This window comes from Pipistrellus hanaki (genome assembly GCF_964339955.1).
Source record: "Pipistrellus hanaki genome assembly, chromosome: 7".
In the NCBI taxonomy this organism is placed as follows: Eukaryota; Metazoa; Chordata; class Mammalia; order Chiroptera; family Vespertilionidae; genus Pipistrellus; species Pipistrellus hanaki.
In genome coordinates this window covers 70458062-70481986 of record NC_140509.1, presented here as the reverse complement: position 1 = coordinate 70481986, position 23925 = coordinate 70458062, and the positions used below count along the sequence as shown (strand labels likewise).

Sequence of the window (23925 nt, the reverse complement as noted above, 5' to 3'; positions counted from 1 at the left end):
CGGTCATAAGGGCTGCTAAGTCATATATATATATATATATATATATATATATATATATATATATATATATATATATATATATAAAATAAGGTTGATTTGTCCTTTATTAGTGTTATGAACAAAGAAATGATATCAAGTCAACAACTCAGATTACCAATCACTGTAGAGCAACATAAGGATTACTGACACCTTCTAAGAATTAATATCTGTATTAAAAGACTATTTCCAGAAAAAGCAAAGCAATTATTAGGCCCCTTAGAAAAGTATAAGCCAAACAAGTTTTGTATAACACAGGCACCCTGCATTTTCTGTTCTGTGTACAGAACTCATTTCCCCCACTTAGACTACCTGGTTATGTGCAATCTGTCACTAATGGGTTGGATCATCCCTCAGGGTGACAATTTTGCTCTCCTGGGAATAAAGTAATGAAATAAAAATATCCCATTGTCTGATGTGCAGTACAAACTAGACTATAAAAGAAGTTGGCTCTATTTGGTTTATTATTTTAAAAGGGAAAATGTTAACTATAAATGCTTGATGGAATCATTAAATGTGATCAAGTTCTCTTTGAACACTAAGACACTATATTGTTTTAAGTGCATGTCTTTCACCAAAGTAGCCCTCAAATAACAAAACTTTATATCTCCATAATCAGAAAAAAAGTCATGCAGTCCCTAAAACATACAGCACATTGCCCTGGCCAGTATGGCTTCATTGGAGCCTTGTCCCATGCACAGAAGGTCATGGGTTCAATTCCCAGTCAGGGCACATACCAGTCAGGGCTTATAAGGGAGGCAACCAATTGATGTATTCCTCTCATGTCTATGTTTCTCTCTCTCTCTCTCTCTCTCTCTCTCTCTCTCTCTCTCTCTCTCTCTCTCTCTCTCTCTCTCTACCTTACTCCAGCTCTAAAATCAGTATTTTTAAAAATTAATGAGAAAAACCACACCTCACATTACCAAAAGTGTATACTAAGTTACACCAGTTTCATGGAAAATTCTTCAGGGTACATTACTAGAGATAAATGCATTCTATATAATAAAAGGCTAATATGCAAATCGACCAAACTGAGAAATGACCAGTCATTACAATGCACACTGACCCCAAGGGGCAGACTCTCAAAGCGGGAAATGGCCCCTAGTGTTGAGTGCACTCAGCCAGAAACCCTGAGTCAGGATCACTGCTTGTGAGTGCAGGTTTAGGGAGCGGGCCTAAGCCGTCAGTCAGACATCCCCCTAAGGGCTCCCAAACTGCAAGATGGCACAGGCCGGACTGAGGGACCCCCTCCCCATCGAGTGCACAAATTTTGTGCACCAGGCCTCTAGTATTTACATATATATTTTCTCTTCATTATTGCTCTCTAATTATACTTGATAATTAGATGACTCAAATGTTGTAATTACTTAATGTTTCTCACCCTAAAATAATATGAACTTGTCATGCCTTTATTCCTTGTGTCCCCAATTTTCCACAAATCCTATAAAAGTCTTGCTGGAATTTGTGAATGGCCAAATTACTGAGAGTACACCACAAAGACTGCTCACTAGCTGGAAAGGGCTGCAAAGTAAAAAGGGATCTACTCTTAAGGTAGCACAATTCTCTCTGGGAGTTTTGGTGACTGGATCAGAGAGTAAACATTTCAGCTGTCCCACCTTCCAAGTATAACTCATTGGTGATAACACTAGAGAGCAGAGTATTAAAAAGAAAAATAAAACCTTAAACATTCCATATTTATATGGGTATTTTCCTCCCTAGTTTCCCTGTCTTTTCTAAAATTCTGGTAAGGAAATACAAGACTTTTATTTCCTTATGACTTACTTCCTTCTTAGGTGGTTATACTTGGGGAAAGTATTAAGTGAATGCAGAGGCCTTCTCTGTTTGCTTAGAAGTAAAAAGTTTAGTGTTTAGTGTTTATTTTACAAAAAAAAAAAAAAAAAAAAACTAAATATATTACCCTACTCCCTACTTGAACTTCTGTGAAAACGTGTTTTAAGTAAATTCCACTAGTCAGATCTGAAGAATCACTTGGGTAAATAGTACATTACTCACTGTCTGTTCAAAAGCTAAATTTACATTCTCAATTTCATTGTATGGAAATAAAAATTTTAAAGCATGCGGGAAGGATCAGAGTTATCACAACTCTATTTTTAAATTGCCAAGTTAATTCCAGAAATTAAAAGTGCATTTTCCTCCATGTTGTCCTGAATATGATTCCCCTGTCAAAGATGACTTTTATTCTATACACTTACTTTGGAATATTTGAGAGAAGCCTGTCAAATTACAGAGCAACTGTTTGCATAAACATTCCAGGGACATTTAACTGCTACCAAACTGCTGAAAGCTGATCTTTAATAGGCCACAGATGTTGGTGCCATACTAAGTCTGAACCAAGATTTGATAGTTCTGAGCCCTCTGTCCAACAATGAAGGATCTGTTTTGTTTTTACATACAGTGCCCCCTCCCCAACCCGATAAGAATAATATGTGCATTGCATAATGCACAAACACATGTGCACACACACTTTCCTGCTGTCTGAACCTCCTGCTCTCACCACTGCCTCTCAGATCCTTGGTGTGAAAGAATTTAAAAGCAACTATTGAAGCAGGTGCTCCATAACTTGCCAAAACTATACCAACAAGCTTTGACTAAATAGCCAGAACTTAAAAGGGTAACACCATGCTATGCTTCAGAAAGCAGAAACTTAGGAAGAAGTCATTATTTTATAAGCTTTCCTATGTATGGTAATAAAATCAAAGTAACATATGCAGCTTCCCCTGCATATCTTAGACCCTCAACTAGTATCTTTTAAATTCACTGCATTTCTAAATAGGCAATTTCTCAAGCATTTACTTTAGTAATAATTTTCTTAATCTGCATCATGTATACAAGTATATTGACTTCAGCAGACTCATCTTGTAAAATGCACTGTAGTCAAATATAATTACATGTTGATAGCAACAGCTGCTAATAAATTAAATGACATCCTTTGCCTAGAGGTACCAAAGGTTCTTAATGATTCACAAGGTTATAGAGAATAGTAGGGAATATTAAAATGTAGCACAGTGCTAAAAAAGGCAATATGATTGGACTGTTGGTTTAAGTATAAAGAATAGATTTACCTAAACATCTGTTTAAACCAATGGGTAGAAAAGTAAGGAAACAGGTAAGAATGAGAAAATATGCAAATATTAAACAAGGCATAAAAGAGAAAGCTACTTACATAACAGCTAGAGACAAAAAAAAAAAAAAAAAAAAAAAAAAAAAAAGACACAGAAAAGGCTGAAGAGATATCCAAAATGGCTCAAATATAATCAAGCACAGAGCTAATCAATTCAATAGGTTTTTGCCAATAAGTGGTTGAGAGAATACATACTAAATTTTAAGTAGAATTATATTATTTAATTAACTGGAGATAATAGGATCCAATTCATTAAAAGCAAGAAATTAAAAAAAAATGATCAGAATTACTTTCCAAGGCTATATGACTGGGTGGATAAATGATAAAATAAAATTAGAATCATTCAGATCTTTTGTCTCCTAAACTCTTTTGTCTCCTAAAAAATGCTCTTTCTACACTCAGTTTAGTTTGAACATTTTATTTATCCTCTCTCTGAAGACACAGATAGCATTCACTTCAAATAAAGTTATTATAATATTCTGAAATTTATTTATACTAAAAAGATCATACTCTAAGTCTTAAATCTACCTCTCTTCAATGGGGAGGCCTCATTCTCATACTCCTGATCACTAAAGAATTAAGCTGGCACAATACTTTATGGGGGTTATTACAATGGAACAAAATCGACTAAACTCAAATCCTAGAAAAATGGAAAACCAATATGCCTAAACAGCTTACGGGTTTCGCTTTGCTAACAGGCAGAAGGGACAAAAGATTTTTCATATCTAATTGCTGACTTCAAAAGGACAAGCATTCACCTAACCCACATTTATAATCAAAATGTACTTTTGCAGAGCTCAAGCATCCCACCAGTTTGGAAGTTCTCAGTTAAGAAGACAGTTCAAGATCCTAGTTTGGAAAAAAAAAAAATCTCTCTTGGTTAAAAAAGGCCAATCTTATATGCAAAAGTATTTGCTAACACTGGTACAGTGGTAGATTCAGGACAACTTGAGACGGTAACACCCAACACAACAATGAACAAAGGCAAAAGACAATGTGCAACTGAGATTTTCTTGCAAACTCTCACAAGTAAATAAATGCGTAATATGCCATTACAGCCACTAAACAGAGAAAGTTGATGGAACTCTCCTGCCCACATCATTCCATGAAATCATCAATCCACCCTATCCTTGTATCCCCCTTCCTAGGTCTAGTGCCTAAATTTGAGAAAAGCTTCACTTGTCACCTTCTGCTTCCTTCCGCACTGTACACCAATGCTATGACCTTTATATGTGGTCACCAAGTTCCCACCTGTCCAACTGAAATCATAAATACTTACTGAGCTCTTCTGTGACAGATACTGTAGGAGGTACAAAGACATTCATGTTATCAAGAGCTTTACAATCCAGTGGAAAAAAACTAAAGATGTTTACACTTAAACTACTACAAACAGCTCAGATGAGCTTTGCTCTGGGATCAGACTCAACTGAGTTCAAACCTAAGTCTTGACCTTTTAAGACTTTACCTGTCTACTCCTGTTTCCTTATTTCTGTAATGTGGATAACAATACCTACTATGTCATGATTGTGAGGTACAAATGAAATTAGCAATGTGTTTATTAGCACAGTGACCACTGCTAAGTAAGCACTCAAAGGTAAGCAATGTCACTGTTAATTATTATCACAACAGCAGCACCAATGCTGCCATAACAAAATAGTACCACAGTGTGGAGACCATAATTCTTACTGAGGTGATCAGAGACAGTTAGAGGGAAATGCCAGAATTGGAGCTGCACTGTAGAAGAAAAAGGTCTGTAAGTTGTGAACTAAGATTTATAACCTAAGTCTAATGCTAGCTAATTTGTTTTGTTGCCTGTGCAGTGAGGGACTATGTAACATTTCAGGGTCTCAGTTTCTTCATCTATAAATTTAAAAGCCTGAATTAAATGATTGCTAAAATCTTCTGGAGCTAACCTTCTGTGATTTGGTGTAGGAACTAGGTAGAAAAAGTGAGAAAAAAGAGGAATTCTAGGCACAGTTTTTGGAATGTAGTAAGAAAATTCCTTATCCTCTCTCTGAAGACACAGATAGCACTCACTTCAAATACATATGGCTGTACAAAAAGACAAGGAAGAAATGACTGGCTAGACCACAGAATACAAATGTGGGAGGAGGGGAGAATAAATTGCTACTTTTGACTTCCCATTAGAGCAGAAAGGAGCTATTAGAGTTCATTGAGCAGAAAAGTAGCATAATAAAAGGATGGCATCTTAAGGCAGGAGAAGAACATACATTATAAAATATTAATAGCATAGAGGGAAGAATATATTATATCAGAAATGGAGATTAAGGGGACAAAAAAACAACCAGGAGACTGAATGGATGGAATTCAATGAATCTGAGATGTTGAGCTTAGAGATAGCAGCCATGGAGAAAATTTACAAATCCCCAAGTTTCTACCCCAAGTCTTTAGATAAATTAGAAGCATTGATTTTAAAGGACCCCCTAAAGTCTTTAGGTTCCCTCATAAAACTTTTATTTCTCCAACTCTGTACAGTTCTATGATTCTAAGATTCAGCTTTAGTGGGTTTTTTTGTTTGTTTGTTTGTGTTTAAGGTTCCAGGTGATTTTAATGTACAGGCAGGGTTCAAATCACTTATCTTAAAAAAAGGGGGGGAGGGGAATGGGGGACAGAACAGTTACCAGTTAATTAACAGAAAAGCATCTTTGAGTAGGCTAAAAGTGATGGGGATAGGATTCTACCACGCAAATGCATAGGAGCTTACTCATTCACAGACAGGCAAAGGCCACCTTTGCCACTCGGGCAGGAAAGCAGTTAGGATGGGTAAAATCAGTGTTCTGTAGAAAAGCAGTTGTCAGTTGATCATGTTCATCATCATCACGTAAGAAATCTGTTTCAAATCCAACTACAAGTCAATTCACATTACTATTAGCACCTAAAAATTTTCTATGCAATAAAAAGATTATCAGTCAATCAATATATTAGCTTACTCCAAAAACAAACTATATGAAGAATTGAAGCTCTATTAAACTTTTTTTTCCCATTTACTGTTTTTCATTCCATAAAAATCTATATATAATCCTTTGCTCTCTGTCAGTCACTGGGAATACACAAATAATATAGGGTTGCTGCCCTGGAAAAAAATATATATAGTAGGAAAAGCTGACCATTTTAGGATTTTAAAATCCAACCTGTTAACTGCCACTAAATTGGGAGACTAAGAAAACAGATATATTAGCTCTACTTGTGGAAATTAGAACTTCATTAAAAAGCTGATATATGAGCTATTCCTTGGACGGTATGATTCACTTCCACAGGGAGGGTTAAAAAGAATTGGCTCTTAAGCATACAAATGCTTAACATTTTTTTAAAAACTGGAAAAAATATCAGGCTCAACTATTAATTATCATTACTCCTTTTTTTCAAAAATGTTATTCATATTTGTAATTCAAAGACCAAAATATTTAAGGATCATATTAATGGAAAAAAATCTTTAATAATTTCCAACAGACATTTCAGAGAAGAGTAATGGCTTTACCAAACTCTGCATTATTTAAAAATATTACTTGTCTAAAAACAAAACATAATAATAGGTAAAGCTTACATATCGATATTATTCAGAAATAGGAGGTTGCAGAGGGCAGATTTCATTGTAATTTTTTTTAATTTCTAATTTACCTGACCTCTATTTGTTTTTACTGAAGCAACTTTATCTCATATATTCCCTTTAAGATGCTTCAAATTCTATGTTACAGTGATAGGGAAAACAACCAACTCTCTAAATACATATACTAGTATTTCTCATAAAAAAGACACCAAACCTCTAAGTCTTATATGAACAATCCAGTACAGATCTCAATTGCACTAATTCACAATTCATCAATATCACAAATGGGAAAGAAATGAATCCCATTCTTCCACTTGCTGTCACCATTTGAAAATTTACAGAATGAACTTTATTTGTTAGATATGACAATATGCATATAAACTCTGCAATTAAAGCAATTTCACATATATTTTAAGTGATGGCTTTTGTACAAAAAATGTAAATGTTTTCTTATAGATATAAAAATTATCTCGAAAGGTTATTTTACAGACCAACTATGTCTAACTCTGAAAAGGAATTCTCTAACAAAAATCCAGTAGAATCTCTCTTATTTACTACAAAATTTAACGCACTGATGAATAAATACAGAATTCCATAATACTTCTTTCTATTCTTAGAGAAGTGGTTTTCAAGGCACAACATTTTGCTTTTATTAGTATGGTATGCAGCTGTATTATTTGTACTTCTGCCCACCATTCAGTAAGTATTGAAAGAATTAAAAAAAACTGGCAATTCAAATTTAATACTTAATAAAACAGTCATGATAGTCACTACAGGAGCATAATGATAAAACTGAACCGCATTTATTTTTTAAAAGAAAACTTACTAAGCTGAATATAACTATTATTGCTTATAGGATGTACCATTATTCACATTAAATAAACAACTAAAACTCATTTTATAAAACATGCTTTTGAAAATGTCAGACAGTGTCTTCCCAGAGGTTTGGAAATATGACACAAGTATTATGGTTTAAACCAGTCTTCACAAATTCAGTTAACTCTTGTTTTAGAAACATCATCTGTTTACTCAAATCAGAGGAAATAAAGTTGTCTGCAGGAAGCAAGGCAGCAGCTTATTGATCCAGCATTACAAGGTTCACCTTCTCCAAGTGGAATGTTTAGCCACACTATGTTGAAATATAATACAAAGCAAAGGTTAGGATGCAAGCACCTTCTCATTTCCTGAGAATAGACTCTATAACTGAGTATGTGCTACTAAGGAAATATAAAAAATTTTAGATGTGACAATGGAATTGTGGTTTTGTTTCATTTTAAATGCTTACTCATTACAGACATATAAAAAATATTTATGGATGAAGTGATTGATATAATACTAATACGTGGGATTTGCTTTTAAGCAATCCAGCATGGAACAGGGTAGGGAAACAGAAACTTGGGGGTACACAGATGACACAAAAATGACCATATGTCAATAATTAGCTAGAGGATTGGTACCTGGAAATTCACTGTTTTATTCCATCTCTCTACGCTTCCATTTTAAAGTTTTCCAAAAAAAAGACGAAAAATGGAGGCAATGAAACCTAACCAGAGCATCTTCACCTAATCACAGAATATTCTTCATATGCTGCCTAACATAACGAACACCAACTAAAATAAAATAATATAAAACCTAGCAAAAGGTTTGCCAACACTGACAAAGGAAAGAAAACTGGTATAAGGACTGTGCTTTGAACCTCACAACAAATGAAAACAAGAGAAGATTCTGATTAATAGCAGTGTGAGTCCATACCCAACATTTTAAAAGTATACTAAACATGAGGAGGGAAAAACTAGGGGGTGAGAATACGAATGTTCATTATATTATATGATTTTTCTTCTACTTATTTATACATTTTAAATTTTCCATAATAAAAGGTAGGAATAAGATTACAAATATCCTTCAAAAGGAGCACTGCAGAACGCATTCATATGATTTCCCTCATACATTCTTTGATTTCTGACTTGCCCTCTTCTCACTTTTTTTTTAATATATATTTTATTGATTTTTTTTTTTTTTTTTTTTTTTTTACAAAGAGGAAGAGAGAAGGATAGAGAATTAGAAACATCGATGAGAGAGAATCATTGATCAGCTGCCTCCTTCACCCCCTACTGGGGATGTGCCTGCAACCAAGGTACATGCCCTTGACTGGAATCGAACCTGGGACCTTTCAGTCCACAGGCCGGCGCTCTAACCACTGAGCCATACCGGTTTCGGCTGCCCTCTTCCCACTTTTATTCTTTTACTTCCAACTGCCAGGGAAATAACTTGGTCACTAACAATACTTGCTTATTGGGTGAGAAATTTAACTAGCAAAATTAAACTGTTTCCATATTGTTTTAGAAAAATCAAGACTGATCTTGCTATGCAATGTCACACTTTAACTGAAAAACTGGCTTGAGGTCTATGGAAATTACCATGGCATCTGCTTTCTTCCTTTCTCTTTTGGCAACTAACTTAACTAGAAACTCTTGTGTAATTTGTATTTGGATATGGTATTTGCACAGGATTATTATCTTCCCAGATTTCTAAGTGGTTCCAGCTGTTTCTATGGTGAATTTGATTTAGGATAATTTCAGAAAATGAAGAACTAAGAAACCCAATCGCTTTTACAATTGCTTTGGTATACTTTTTGAGTAATTTTAAGAAAGAACAGAACCAATGAAATATTCAGAGCAAAAGGTATTTTAAAAATTGAACTTGAAGCTGATTTAAAAACCCTCTATAGTAACTACCAATTCACAGGACAGAGAAACAGGTTAAACTATACCACAGAGATGAAATCAGAAAAATAAAAATAATGGAAATGATGTAGGACAAGCACTCTAGGTTCTCCAAAATAATTAATTACAAGGAAATACAGGATGTGTGTGTGTGTGTGTGGGGGGGGGGGTAGGTTTACAGTTCTGAGTTCGTGAAACAAGAGTTCATTCTTGTATTACGTATTACTATAGTATGTATTTGTACTACAAGTGTAAACCTGCTTTTGCTCACCCGTGTATAAACAAGAACTTATAAATTATACAAAATCACTATTCACAATATATAGATCTAATCTGAATCCTAACTCAAACAAAAAAGTATGAAAAGAAAACAAAGGCAAATGGAAAGTTGAACAGCGTGAATATTTGAAATTAAGGATTTAATCAGTAACTTTTTTAAGTGCAATAATGGTATTTTGTGTTTTTTTCAAGAGTCTTCTCTTTTAAATAGAGATAGAGATAGAGATAGAGATAGATAGAGATAGAGATAGAGATAGAGATAGAGATAAAATAATATATGAGATTTGCTTCAAAATAATAGCATTGTAAGTGAAGTGAACGGGATAGACATGTAAAACCAGGTTAGTCATGAGTTGATGAGTGGGTGATGGGAGCCCAAGGACAGGGTGGTCATTATACCACTCAATTTACTGTTGTTGTTTTTTTAAACTTTCCAGCGCTGGCTGCTGTTACTCAGTAGTCAGAGCATCGGCCCTCACACCAAAGGATTTCAAGTTCAATTCAAGGACATGTACCTGGGTTGAGGGTTTCCTCCCCACCCCTGGTTGGAGTGTGTACCAGAAGCAATCAGTCAGTGTATCTCTCTTACATTGTTGTTTCTCTCTTTCTCTCTCTCCTTCTCTCTCCCTCTTTCCTTTCCTCCCTCCCTCCCTTCCACTCTCTCTAAAAAAGCAATGGAAGCAATATCCTTCAGTGAAGATTAACAAAAAACACTGAAACATTCCAAATAATATTTTTGTTAAATAAATAATAATAATTGCTCTGGTCATTGCGGCTCAGTTGGTTGAGCTTTGTCCTATGCAACAAAAAGTTACAGGTTCAATCCCCAGTTAGGGTGCTTAAGGGAGGCAATCATTGATTGTTATCACTCCTTCTCCTTTCCTCTCTCTCAAAAAACTCAAATTAAAAAAGGAAATAATAAAGTTAACTCATAAAATAAAAACAAAATTTCACAATAAACTTAAAATTCACATCTACTAAATAACAATGAGACTTTTTTTAATTGATTTTAGAGAGAAGGAGAGAGAGAGAGAGAGAGAGAGAGAGAGAGAGAGAGAGAGAGAGAGAGAGGAAAGAGAGAGAGATCGGTTGCCTCCTACACTCTTCCCAACCAGGGATTGAACCTGCAAACTGGGTATGTTACCTGGTGAGGAATTGAGCCCACCACATCTGGTGTACAGGAAGATACTCCAACCAACTGAGCCACAGTGACCAGGGCCAGTGAGATACTTTTTACTTAAACAAGTACAATAGTGGCAAATAAATTCACAATTAAAATTTTCACTTAAATAACTTTACTCACCTTAAAATTGCAGCAAGTCACAAAATGAAAATCATATAATCTTGGAAGACATGTCGGTGATCACAAAGCTCCATCCTCCCCCCAACCCACTCCCATGAATCTCCTCCCGCCTTCCAGCAGGTGATTATCCGGCTTTGGCCTTAGTCCTTCAAACGCAGGGAAACTTACTCCCTTCCACTCTCTACTTTCTCTAACTCCAATGTTCAAAGAGTTGCCTACTCCAGCAAATCTTACCCTTTCAGCTATTTTAATAGCTAGTTCCTCTCATACTTCAGTTCCTCCTAACCTCAACAACCCAGGCACCCTTTCAGGGACATGGTTTCAGTTTGTCTAAGCTTCCACTCATTTTATTGAACAAATATATACTTAGTTCACACTACATACCTCTTAAAATGCAATACCAAAAAATGAAAAAATATTCCAAGTCAAATGAGAATAATCAATGACAGCCCACATTCTACATAAGATATTTCACATGTTCATTTAAAAACTTTGAGATACTGGTAGCTATTCTTCTAAATTATATAACAGTACAGAGCTCAGGAAAAAGACTTAGCTTTGAGAGAGATTTGTGTTAAAGGATAATGATGGTAGGTGAAATCTTGGGTGATACAAAATTAGTCAGGCTAAGAACCCTGGGAAATAGGAAAAATTGGAAGGATAGCCAGAGGAAAAGAAATATGTGAAATATAGAAGTAGAATAAAGAGCTCTAAATACGTTGAGGGAACTTCAAAGACAAAACGGTTGGTCAAAAATAATACCTGGAAAGGTATTTTTAATAATTTGACAACAGGACCTATTATTACCTGAAAAAGAGTCATTTTAGTGAAGTTGTGACCAAAAATCAATATGTCTTATACTTAGAGAATAAATAGGCAACTACTACTTTTTAATAAAACTCCCCATTGAATAGAAGGCCAAAACTGCAGTGTTTTAGAACTCTTTCAGCAAGTTTTATTTCCTTTTATAATTTTTATTTCCAACAAATTTTATCTTATTAATTTCAACCAATTTTATATCTAACAAGACAATCTATATGCAGCTTATTGTTTCCCTACAAACTTCCATGAATCTGTAAATCTGATCAGCAATCCTTGTCTTCATCATAAAAATCACTGTCAAAAATATTTTGGATAAGAGAAAACCAAGACTAAAATCTCAGTAACAAACACCACCACAGACTTCCCACCACAAAATATTTTTCCCAAGGTTGTTATAAAGATACCATGAAAGCTTTATCAAATGTTTTGCCAAAATCCTATGTGTGCTTTCCCCTAAGGAAGGGCACTTTAAATGACTTTCTCCACAAAGACAAACAAAAGAGGCACACACAACATCCTACATGGATGAGGACTTATTTTGGGGCATCTGAATCACTTCAGAGGAAACAGACACAGGAAGTAATACAACTTACCCACCTGTCACACTTAGTAATTGCTGAACTGCAACTGGGGCTTGGAGCTAGATAATTTTCTACCTCTATTCCTTTCAGGGGGAAAAAAAAAGTTGGAGGGACAGTATCAGGTAGCTGCTTTGTTAAAATTACAGTCACTATAGACTCAGGACAAACTCCAACAAGTGTATACTTTATAGGACATACCAATGATGACCAAAGTTTAACAATACATCTGGCACTTCAAGAGACTCAACAAAAGACAAAAACGTTGATCATTCAGTGGTGCGTAGAACCACTGGCTTCAGCAACTCCTTGGTGACCTATCAACATTCCAGCCAGCCTCAACATTCCACTTTAAAAAACCGTTAGGGGAGAAGGAAGACAGACATCAGCAGTTGGCACCTTACTTTCTACATGCTTCCACTCTCACCCTTTTTTCTTTATAACTAAAACCAGTGAAGGAACATGCGTAGAATCTTATTAACTGCTTTCAAGTTTCTGACCCCCACAGTGATCAAATTACACCCCAATACAATAGCGTAGTATTAGTTCTGGTTCAAAATAGTTACCTCCAGGGAGGAAAATGCAACTAGGAATAGGGTGTGAAGAAAGAATTTACAATATTCTTAGGGATACTATAAGCCAGAAGTTATGACTGTAAGTTCTGGAACCAAAAGGCCTGGGTTCAAATGCTCCTCATTAATTAGCTGATTGACTAAAAGCAAGTTATTGAACCTTTCTTATCAGGCAAACCTAGAAGAACACTACTTACCCCTCATAGTTACTGTAGGATTAACTTAATAAATATTTGTAAAATTGCTCATAGAACAGTATCTGACATTAATATTCAAGAAATGTTAGCTATTATTATTTTCTAATTCAATATGTAATGTATTTTATAAAGAAAGTATGCACTATTTTAATAAAAGCATAAACTAAACTATATAATAAACTATTTCAAATATAAAAATTCGCTTGCATTAATTAGCAAAAGCACTTTAACTATTAAGCTATAGTCAGCTTCTCTATAATGCCCACATTTTACATATTTCTAAATTAGTATATGACCAATGTTTGACGCATATAACTTCCCTTATACACTGCGAGACAGACCCTGGTATGATTTTATTAACAACTGTGTAGTCACATTAAAATCCAGTCAGCTGGAAAAAAAATGCTTTATTTGGTTCAGTTCCAACATATTGCCACTAAACTATGTTAAGCAAAAGAAAAATGAAAGAAAAGGAGAGGAACGGAGGAAGAATAAATGACAAAGATAAAGAGTGGGAGAGAGATGTATAAACATTAAAATCTAGTGTAAGCATAGGCAGGAGTCAAGGGGGAAAATTTATAAAACATTAACATTACAACAGAATTTAAATACCAGTTCAGATTTGGTTTAGAAATTGTTACAGAGGGGTTTTTTTTTAGTATTGGCTGAAGCATTTCCTATATCCATAATATTACATTTAGGGGAAACTGCTTGCATTGATCACAACAATATTCATATATTTAATTGCAAAAAAAAAAAAAAAGAGAGAGAACTGACTATTCATAAATGAGCTAACTTGAATTCTAAAAGCAGTAATGAACAAGCTTTTTTTTGGAGACCAGAAAGTACATGCCAAAAAAGGGAATGAAGCCCAGCCAATGTGGTTAGACCTATGAACCAGGAGATCATGATTCAATTCCTGGTCAAGACATATGCTCATGGTTGCAGGCTTGATCCCCGGTGGGGGACATACAGGAGGCAGCAGATCAATGATTCTCTCTCAACATTGATGTTTCTATCTCTCTCTCCCTCACCCTTCTTTGAAATCAATAAAAATATTTTTTAAATGAGATAGAAATATCTTACTTATATACAATAAAATTATGTAATGTCTAGAATTTGTTTCAATATAATGGGAGTGGGGATTATTAGGTAGTGAAAGGGAAATATAAATGTGCTGGTAACAGTCAAAGCTGGGTGAGGGTACATAGGGTTTATATTACTACTAGTGGCCCAGTGCACAAAATTCATGAACATTAAATGGGAATTAGAGGAAATAATTTAATACTGCTATTTGCCCTTTCTCTATAATAGAAGTATCAGAGATGAAAGAAAATTAGTAAAATGTATATGAAAACCTTCCTCCTGTCAGAGTCTGGGGCTCACCACGGGCCCCAGAGTCAGGTCCCCGCCCACCCACATGCCCCTCAAAATGGCGTGAGACCCAGACCTGGCGCCCCCTCCCCCATTGGGCTAGATCCAAATCTGGCTAGATCCAGACCCAGCCAGTCCCACTTGTCAAGCCCTGCCAGATAGGGGGCATGGCCTCAGGTCCCCTCACCTGGTGCCAGATGGTGGGCGAGGCCTGAGGTCCCCCAGCCCAGACCAGGGCAGGAAGCGTGCCGTAAGTTTAGGCCAGCAGTTATGACTGTAAGCTCTGGTGTATGGGGGGCATGGCCTCAGGTCCCCTGCCTGGTGCCAGATAGGGGGCATGGCCTCAGATCCCCTCACCTGGTGCCAGATAGGGGGCATGGCCTCAGGTCCCCTGGCCTGGAGCTGGGGCAGGGGACACAGCCTGAGGTCCCGTCAAGCCCCACGGAGGTGGGGAGGGCATAGCCTCAGGTCCCTGCTGATTGCTGGTTAAGGCTCCTTATGGGGACTTGGCCCCAGCTGTGGGTGCAGCCATCTTTGTGAAGTGGTCAATTTGCATATTCCTGCTTTATTATATAGGCCTAGAGGCCCAGTGCAAGAAATCTGTGCATGGGGGGAGGGGTGGGAGAAGTCCCCTCAGCCAGCCTGCACCCTCTCCAATCCGGGACCCCTCGGGGGATGTCTAAATGGCAGTCAGGCATCCTTCTCACAGTCCTGGACCGCTGGCCCCTAATCATTCATCTGCCTGTCTGGTCATCCCTAACTGCCCCCCTACTGCTGGCCTGATTGGCCTGATTGCCCCTCACTGCCTCTGGGTGCTGGCCTGATCACCCCTCACTGCCACCCCTCTGGCAAATTAGTCACCCCCAACTGCCCCCCCTCTGCAAGCCTGGTCGCCCCTAACTTTCCCCCTTGCTGCCCTGGTCACCTCTTACTGCCTTCCCCCCCACTCCCACTGACCTGGTGGCCCCCAACCACCCCCCTGCTGGCCTGGTCGTCCCAGGCAGCCTGCTGTTCAGTTGTTTGGTCATTTTCACTAACCCCACTGCCAGCCTGGTCATAGGTAGCCATCTTGTGAGGGTGCGATGGTCTATTTGCATATTACCTCTTTATTATATGGGATTCTCTCTACTTCTGAGTATATTTTAAATTTTCCAAAATACAAAGTTTAAAAAAGAAAAACATTATTCTATAACTGACAATGGTATACTTTCTTTTAAGAAATCACTCTGAGCCCTGGCTGGTTTGGCTCAGTGGATAGAGCCTGGGCACGTGGATTGGAGGGTCCCGGGTTCCCTTCCAGTCAAAGGCACATACCTTGTTTGCAGGCTCCTCCCCAGCTCAGACAGGAAAAACATGGCTTTTAAAAAAAACTAATAATAAAAAGTACTTAAGAAAGAGCCACTTTATTCTTCACTGCTATCCTGTGTGCTTCACAGAGCAAGTAACACAGATAGCAGATCTTTAGAATCCTCTAGAATTCACCCTCAACTCATTGGGTTGAAGCTTGCATCATTGGGGATGAAAGTGAACTGGTCTCAATTAGAAGGAAAGTTGAAGTCACATCTGCACTACATATGCTGCCCACATCTACGGCCCAGTACTGCAAATTTACTAAAGTTCATATTATTTCCAATATACCTTTATTTTTTCTGTTTGAGGGAGGAATGGGGAGGGGGTTAAGCAGAGGGGAGAGGGACACGACACAAATGTATTCACATTCCCTTATATGCATAATTTAAAACAGACAATCTTGGCATTAGGAAATTAAGATCCAAGCTTTATTGATGTTGATTTTAATGGCCAAGATCCAAAAACAATTCTGGTTACAAACTTATGAATAAACTCTTAATTCCTTTGTTGGTAGACAGACCCAACTCATTACTCAACACTTTAACCTTTCTCATGCACAATTTTTATTCGTTTTTTTAAAAAAGAGCTTTCCTTTTTCTTCTTAAGAGAAGTGGATTAAAGGTAATTTTCTAAGGAAGATGTTCACTTAACAGCTTTTTTTTTTAACCACGATCAAAGGCAATTAATTAAACAGAGTGTATGGAGGGAAAGTAAAAGATTACCATAATATAAATGGGCTCCAAAAATAAAGGTTAAATATGTGCCATAATTCTGCATATGACCATTGATACATTTGCTTTTTAAATACTTGTGAAAGTCTTTGGCATCACTTTCCAATAATCCCATAGGTCATCTGCTTCCTTGTTTTTTCAATAGTATTTCAAAACGCTGACACATTTATTGAACTATTTTTGGAAGACTTAGCTCTGTCTACCTTTTGGGCTCAAGATATACAAATATATGAAAGTCACAGGATAGCACTCTAGCTACAAAACTTGGCAGGCTTTTTGAGTTCTCCAAGAAAATTTCAATTGGCAACTCTATTAACAGCAAGAGAGAACAGTGTAGAAAGAATAACTCTAGACAACAAGCAGACCTGGGCTTTGCCTGAAGTTCCATTACTATTGCCAAATGACTTTGGATATGTTTAACCTCTTCTTCACTTTTCTCAACGGTCAGACCTATGGTATGAAATTGTTTTAAGAATCAAATGAGAAAATGTTCTAAGAATTGATTTTGAGAAGAGAAAAATAATGTATAAAACAGAATTTTCAGAAAGGAAAGGAGAGGCTTAGAAGTCCATGCCACACTCACCATATAGTTTCAGGATGAGAGCTACCAGGATAAAGAAGGCATGTACAAAGCACTTTGATTAAGGAAATCATATTTTGAAACTACCCAATGCTTCTCAAACTTTATTCAGAAACTTACTTGATAATTTTTGCCAAATTCAAACAGGCACTATATTATTATTTATTTCATTCTGATCTTTAAATCAAGTCACTTAAAAATTACCTACTTTGGCCTTATGCTAAGTTATATCAATTGTAATTTAAGTATTTGCATATTTTTCTGATGGCATATATATTTAACTACTGTAAGAAAAAGATTTATCGTGTATTATCTCAAATCATTTTAACATATCACCACACTTTTAAGGAAATACTGTCCTGATCTATTGCCTGCAACATCTTTTACATTAATGAATAAAGTATTTGAATTTAGAAACCACTGAGTAACTTAACCCACACTAATCACACACACACACACACACACACACACACACACACACACACACACATATATATATATATATATATATATATATATATATATCTTATTTCCCCGAAAATATGACAGTGTCTTATATTAATTTTTGCTCCCAAAGATGCGCTAGGTCTTATTTTCAGGGGATGTCTTATTTTTCCATGAAGAAGAATACGGTACACATTTATTGTTAAATGAAAATAAAGGAAATTTATTACCTGTATACGGTACGGTAGTAAGGTAGTTGTCAACACAAACCAGACAAACTGTGAATCCTACAGTATCAAGAATTTACTCATTTATTCAATGACAATCATGTCATCATCTTCTGGAACATCATAACAATCCAATTCCTGAATTTCCTGATGAATTTCTTGTGACTCCATTTCTTTCAGAATCAGTAGACCAAATCTCTCATGTTTAGCCTAGGGGGGGGGGGCCTTTATTTTCGGGGGATGCCTTATATTTCACTCAGAAGGAAACCTGTAAGGAGGTCTTATTTTCAGAGGATGTCTTATTTTCGGGGAAACATGGTGTGTATATATATATATATATATATATATATATATATATATATATATGCCTTCGGATCTTCCTGGAACTTCCTCAGACCTCACAGCCATTACCTTATTCAGATCTCCATTTTTGTCTCACTTTCCCCAATCCCCATATTCAAAAATCCCTAAAATATGTATCTTCACTTCGGGGTAATTCCCATTCCCTATTTTAAGTCCTAGTAATGAATTTTTTTCACCCTAAAAGTATTTAACAAAACCCACCTGTCTTCCAAGTTTCCTCTATATTCAATATTCAAAGAATATATAAATTTATGTATGCAAACCATGTGTCATCTGAAGATACTGTAAGATATATAGTAAACTCTAAAATAAGGTGGCCATTTCTGATATACATTCATCAAATTTGTTTTTGTTGTTTATTTCTAAATCTAGTTTAAGTATATAGTATATACCTTAATAAGCATCTGTACTGAACTAATCCTTGAAATATTATAGGAAATAATATAATACATTTGCTGATCTCTTTCTAGGAAGCACCTTTTATTTAATGACATATCATTTATTCATTCCCATTCACTCTAGATGTTGACTAAATTGTCTGACTTTTCTCTCTATATGTACATATAACAAGTTCAACTCAGCATCTGGCGTGACAAAAAGGGACCATTTTATTAAAGTGGTAATCCTTACCAAATTGTGAGTACTACAGTAACTTGGCAGTTTTATTTTTATCAACTTAAAACTCTAAAATCGATAGACTAAACATGAGTTAATTTCTGTTCCCAAAACCACACTAAAATGACAGCAAGAAATTTTTTTTAAATAAATAAAAGTACACACACACACACACACACACACACACACACACACACACACGGGACAGCCCAGCAGATAAGATATATCAACAGAATTTTAGAAGATGGAAAACAGATGTACAGAATAACAAACTTACCAGACCAGAGGAAGCCAAACCCTAAATTCCTGTTTTGGTGGGGACGTACCAGAAACAATACCATTGAGGGCTGAGGTGACAGAGCTTAAAACAGGAGACCGGTTATAACTAAATACACGGAACTATCCTATTTCCAAAACCAGATAAAGATACAATAAAGAAAGAAAATCATTTGCCAATATCCCTGATGAACACAGATTCTAAAATCCTCAACAAACTATTAGCAAACCAAATTCAGCAATATATTAAAAAGATCGTATACCATGATCAAGTGGGAATTATTCAAGGATGCAAGGTTGGTACAATATCCACAAAACAATAAATATGATATACCACACAAAATGAAGGAAAAACCCCACATGATCATATCAATAGATGCAGAAAAGGCATTTGATAAAATCCAACACGTATTTATGATGAAAATTCTCAGCCAAGTAGTAATACAGGGACTATATACCAATGTAATAAAGGCCATATATGACAAACCCACAGCCAACATCATGCTAAATGGGCAAAAACTACAAGGGTTTGCCTTAAGATGGGGGACAAGACAGGAATGTCAGATTTCGCCTCTCTTATTCAACATAGTACTGGAAATCCTAGCCACAACAATAAGAAAAATTAAAAGGCATTCAAATTGGAAAGAAGTATATACAGAATCCTAAAAATTCCACCCCAAAACTACTAAAATTGATAACTGAATTTAGTAAAGTAGGATACAAAATAAATATTCAGAATCAGTTGCATTTTTATACAACAATGAACTGTCAGAAACAGAAATAACCCCATTCACAATTGCTTTAAAAATAAATAAAATATCTAAGAATAAATTTAACTAAGGATGTAAAAGACCTATACTCAGAAAATTACAAGACACTGAAAAAAGAAATTGAAGAAAATACAAATAAACGGAAGCACATATAGCATGTTCATGCAAAGGAATAGTTAACATCATTTAAATGTCCGTATTACACAAAGTAATCTATACATTTAATGCAATCCTATCAAGATATCAATGGCATATTGCACAGAAACAGAACGAATTCTCCAAATATTTATATGGAACCACAAAAGACCCCGAATAACAACAGCAATCTTGAGAAAGAACAGAATTAGAGGAATCACACTAGTAATCAAAACAACATGGATGGGGATGAAAGAGGATAGGGGGATAAATGGTGATGGGGGGAAATAAGTATTAGACAAAAAAACATCTACAGATCTATTTCACGTACAAAAATATGTGCTGAGTCTATAAAGGTCACATTTTAATGCTACTTGCAGAGACTTAAACACTATCAATAAAAATTCCATTCACAGCTTTCTTTCAGCAACCTTATGAAGTTAGAGAGAGAGGAAGTTACACTCAAAATCAGATACCTCTGACAACATAACAAAAAGACTACAGTCTGGCTGTATGGAGGACAGACTGTTCCATGATGTTACCACTGTGAGACCAGCCAGCTAGATCCAGGCCAGAAGAGAGGTTATATCCTGTAAACGCCCCCAGAAATTGTCTGATCGACTCCTCCCCACACCCCACTGCATGCTTGCTCCTGGAACAGGTCATTGCCCTGCTTAGAGCAAGCACGTAAGGCGTTTTCCATGCACTAGTACCCCATCCATCCTGCCCTATTCTGTATTAATTCTTTACCATGTTGTACTGCCGTAGCCCAAGACACACTTTGTATATAAACTCCCTTATAATGCAGAAGTCGTCAGCCTTTCTGTGGTCTCTTGGCCCTGGGAAATTTTATGAACTGTGTTATTGAAACTAGATCCAAACAGCTTTGCTATACATATGTATACTACATACTACCAAAAGTGGTAACAATCTGATAGGACAAAGTTTTCTAAAAGTTCAAAAATTCTAGAAATTCTGTACTGAAATTATTAAAAAGTGGTTTTGACTTATGATCACCATAGGAAATTCCAGTTCCATCTCAAAGACTGTATTTCACATAATTATTCCTCACACTGCAAAAAAAAAAAAAATGCTAACCACATATTCACAATTGAACCACTAGATCTTTTTTTAACCTAACAATTTTCAAAGATGCCAGGCACATGTAAAAGCAGTTTATAAGGACTAGCATTTTATAAATACTGACTCATTTAATCCTCATATTATTCTATAAAGTTATGTTGTCAATACCATATTAAAGATAAGAAAACTGAGGCTTTGCGAAATAACTTACCCAAGGTTACTGACTAAAATGCCAGGCTAACCAGCAACTAATAGTGTAGACTGGTCTCTTCTAATTGAGATTCCCATTAAGGAAATTTGTGAGAAAATAAAAGTCCATTTGTTAAATTCATAGGTAGGAATGTAAGAGGCCAAGATGATATCAGAATTCAGTTTTACATTGATAATTGGGTATAAAAAAGATAAAAGAATTCAATTAAATGAAAATAAGTGGGGGGTGGGGGGTCAGTGATGAAAGTACAATAGAATAACATTAAGAAAAATGAAAGACCTCCTAAGATTTTAATTTCCTAAATCAAAAATAAGAACTGAACCAGGTCAGTAGTTTTCAATCTTTTGTTTCCCAAACCTCCCCACCACCCCCCCCCCTCTCTCTCTCTCACACACACACACACACACACACACACACACACACACCAATTAAGTCTCAGGAAGTTTGTGAACCCATGATTCCCACCCTGGGCAACTCCTTTCCCACAAACCTCACTTCCCACCTCAGATTGAGTCTGAACGAAATGATCTCTGCACTCCCCTTTGGTCCCCTAGCTCAGTAATTTTCAACCAGTGTGCTGTAAGAATTTTTAAGACATACAATACCTGATTATTTAATCAGGGACACTAATTACCCTTTTTATCCTTAGATGGTCAAATAAAAAACTGACAACAGCCAGCACAATAGCCGTCCAATCTGAATGAATCAAAATTATGACTATTATTTGTTAGATTGGCAAAAAATATAACATTTTTTTTGGTGTGTCACAGAATTTTAGTAATTAAGTTTATATGTGCCATCAGATGAAAAAGATTTAAAATTGGTGTTCTAGGTCAGCGTTTTTCAACCGCTGTTCCGCGGCACACTAGTGTGCAGCGAGATGTTGCCTGGTGTGCAGACAAGACAAGAATTTTTATAATTTTTCACTATTTTGTTTACTTAATATTTCATAATAAAGTAATTATAAAATACTTTCTTTGTGTTTATTTGATTCCTATTCAAGAGAATTACTTTATATATAGTCAATATAGGTACAGAGTTAAATTTTTTAACATTTTCTAATGGTGGTGTGCCTCGTGATTTTTTTCATGAAACAAGTGTGCCTTTGCCCAAAAAAGGTTGAAAAACACTGTTCTAGGTAGATGAATATAATGTGATAAACAAATAGACTGGACAAGAAGACAGAGAATTTAACAATTATGACAGTGTAAACTACATTTTAATTTAGTATCTTTCCCTAACTGACCTAGACAATAAGGTTCTACAGATGAACAGTGACAAAATTACTTTGGAACCCATGACACCAAATTGGACAAAAGGAAAACCTTATATAAGAAATTTCTCAGAGCAAATAAGACAATTCTCATTCCTTAAATTTATTCCATATATATATGGCTAAGTTGACTTGCACATGCAGGATACATATAAAGCCCTTGCTGGTATTAATTATCTGTCATTGTCAATCATGAATCTGGTTGACACTTCTATTATAGAGAAAAAGTGAATAGTGATATTAAAATATTTCTTCTAATTAATTTCCTTTCAATGTGCACAATGTGCACAAATCTTTACTATAAAGATCATTGGGAAGGCAAATCTATACACATTTACATCTTTATGACACTAATATGCCAAAGTGGAAAAATATCAAAGTATAGAGCTGTATCTGTGAAATAAAAACAGATTTCCATTTTAAAAGTAACTGAGAATGTGAAATTAGCCCAATTTCAATCTTTGAAGAAAAATAAAATCCAGAAGCAATGTGAATAAACTCACAGGGCCACATCAGGTCTAAATATAAGAGACAATACTTTAAAATAAGAATTTTAATAACTTCATTGAAATCCTCATTAAAAATAAATACCATCCCAAACATTAGGTATTTAGGGTAATAGTATATTTACCTTTCTAGACATGAAAAACATACAACTAAGAAATGCATAAGCCAAAGGGAAACAAGCCAACCACAAAATAAAGGAAAACATCCAGTAGAAATAAAAAATCTGCTATATGAAATATTATCTATATGACATCTCTACGTGTAACAGTACTAGGTTCTACAAAGTCAACTACAACTTTCATAGAATCTTCACTAAAAGCACCTCCAGTCCTGGCCAATTTGGCTCCATGGTTAAAACACAGGCCTGAGGACCAAAGGGTTTAATTCCTTGTCAAGAGTATGTACGTGGGTTGCAGGCCCAATCCCCATCCCAGCCTGGTTTGGGGCGTGTGCAGGAGGCAACAATCGATGTGAGTCTCTCATGACAACCAAACACTCTCTCTCTCCCTCCCCGTCTTTAAAAAAAAATCAATGGAAAAAATATCTTCAAGTGAGGAACAATTAAAATAATAATAATAATAATAATAATAATAATAATAACAGCACCTCCAATATATTATATAAAGATTCAATGAGTTGATTCATCAAATTTATTAACTGTAAACAACGCTTCACATAACGAATATATATTTTTTAAGTGTATGAGAGAGAGAATATATATTCCTCCTCTAATATTCCCTCTCTTATACAAAATACACTGACACAC

At 35.7% G+C, this 23925-nt stretch overlaps 1 protein-coding gene across 12 annotated transcripts in view; it reads right to left on the bottom strand.

The window, feature by feature from the left end:
• EPB41L2 (erythrocyte membrane protein band 4.1 like 2) overlaps positions 1 to 23925 on the bottom strand; it is a 160781-nt gene that overhangs the window by 132314 nt on the left and 4542 nt on the right. The window lies entirely within an intron of this gene.